The following is a 2437-nucleotide window of genomic DNA, read 5'->3' on the forward strand; positions in this document are numbered from 1 at the left end:
GAGGGAGCTCTTCTTAATATTTTGACACCAAAATCATGTCGATACACCTTACCGACTGCGAGTAAAGCCACCCACGCTTTAACTTGACAGACTGTATTCAATGATAAATCAATCGTTTAAATTAATTTATCTTTAAAATTTAATATTTTTCTATTTGTCACAGTAAGAAAAAAGTGTTTCAGGTATGATTCAAACAAAATGATGTCATTTTTATATTTTTTTAATTAACAAATGAACTCTTTTCTGCACCACCCGTGAAATAGAGTTAGTGGCTACTTTTGTTACGTGGTTTCCCCAAGAGGTCTAACCCAGGGACACCATAGACTTATTTTTTCTTTCTTTTTATCGGTATTTCTTTCGCGCATTCCGGGCATATTAATGAAAATAATGTCTCCGTATTTCTCTTCCAATCGACATCGAACAGTCGCTGCAACGACACAGAAAAAACTAGAGGTTCACTCATGTTGCGGCTCAAATGAAAGTTGGTGTCATTTGGAACTTGAGCTCCAATAGATACCTATAGAGACCCAAATGGGTTCGCTTGGAGCGCACTTGAAAAGAACAGCATCAAGGCCCATTCACAAGTCAACCGCTTGCAAAGTCGGTTGGTAAGTTAGTGATTTACAGAATGTGTCGATAAAGCAAACACAAACGATATTAATATTTATTCATTTTTCTTCTTACTTCTTAGGGTTCACTTATTTGATAATTTTTAATACAAAATTGGTTTAAGTCTACACCACCTTAAAATTACCATGATTTAAAATCATTGGTCAATTAATAATTGGAAATGTAATGCGATTTTATTGATTGTAAGTCAAAACCCATAACTTAGCTAACCCATTTGTAACTTACTCTTAAGGGTTATGAAAAATCTCATAAATTATTCACATAATTTTATTTTAAAAATATTGAATGTACAATTAATAAACTTTTGTAATTAATTATTATGAAGTAAATCTTTTAGAAGCATAGTCTTTACCAAGAACTATTAAGGCCAGCTCAGCCAATTGGCCGTTATTAATATTTCAAAATATTACAATGACCTTTAGTTGTTTTAAATTAAATAAAAGTAAAGAGACTTTAGAACGATTGATTTTTGTATTCGTTTTTTGCAAAAACCCTACGTAACTCCTAATAATATATTTGTACTTTTAAAAAGTAACATATGTAATTGCACACCTTCCCATAACAGCAAACATATTACTCAGGATTTAATTGCGCAAACTGTTCGTTATACTTACTTTATAAAGTTAAAAATATACTCAGGGTATTTTCTTGAAATAAGACAGAAATTCAAAAGGGTTAATGCAAGATTTCCTTTTTAATAATTGAATATTGTTGATAATAACTTATTTATAAATGTGAGCATAAAGAATAAGTTTATCGACCAATGACTTACGACGAAAATTTTCTTGCATATGAATCAGTACTCCCAATTTTGGGAACTTTTTGAACTGCGCTTGCGGCACGCCAGCAACAATTTTGTTACTTTTAGCACGCATTTTAAATTATATAAATATTGAAATGTTATATTTATAATAAATAATGATTGGGAAATGCTTCAAAAGTAATTTATTAATCCTAAAATAAAATTGTTTAGTGACAGATGGAAAAATATTGTGATTTTATTGCAAAAAACGTTATTTATTTTGACTTCAGAACCAGAAAATTTTCAATTTATGTTTAGTAACTTTATTGATTTTATTTTAGGTCAAATTCTTGTGAATAAAATAATAAAAAAATTAGAAACTCGACAGAGACAAGATTAATCATTATGCTAAAAAAATGCTTTCTTTCTCTGAACTCGGAATTCATAACGTTTTTTTAATTGAAGTCGAATTAAATTTGTATCTATCACTTCAAAATCTTATTTTAGGATCAAGAAATTACTGTTAATGCGTTTCCTAATTATTATTTATTATAACTATCACATTTGAATATCGACACTATTCAAAGTCAGCGCGCCAACAGTAACCAATCGTGTTGCCGGCGCGACGCAAGCGCAGTTCAAAAAGTTCCCAAGATTGGGAGCACTGATATGAATAAACCTTTATATTTACAAGTTTGTGACACAACCTGCAAATGATTTTTATCAATTCATTATATCTATTTATTTGCGGTAATATTTTGTAATGTCAGGATCTTCATTAAGCTATGTCCATCAGAGTTCGATGACTTGTGTGCTTTAAGGTAAATACTCGTATTGTGTTATGAACTAAAAATAATGTGCAAGCAGGCAAAGCGAAAAATAGGTTCTTTAGGAATAGGCTCAATTACATTTGAGATCCTTTCGAATCCCAAGTGTGGTATCATTTAGAGCTCATTTATCGTTTCGGGTTCCTAAGTGGGGTTCATTTTTGTTGCAGCTCCTTTGGAACCAAAAAGGGGTTCCAATGGAAACTTCACTTTTCTGTGGAGGCAATAATTTCCGGTG

This window comes from Belonocnema kinseyi, chromosome 4 (genome assembly GCF_010883055.1).
Source record: "Belonocnema kinseyi isolate 2016_QV_RU_SX_M_011 chromosome 4, B_treatae_v1, whole genome shotgun sequence".
Classification (NCBI taxonomy): Eukaryota; Metazoa; Arthropoda; class Insecta; order Hymenoptera; family Cynipidae; genus Belonocnema; species Belonocnema kinseyi.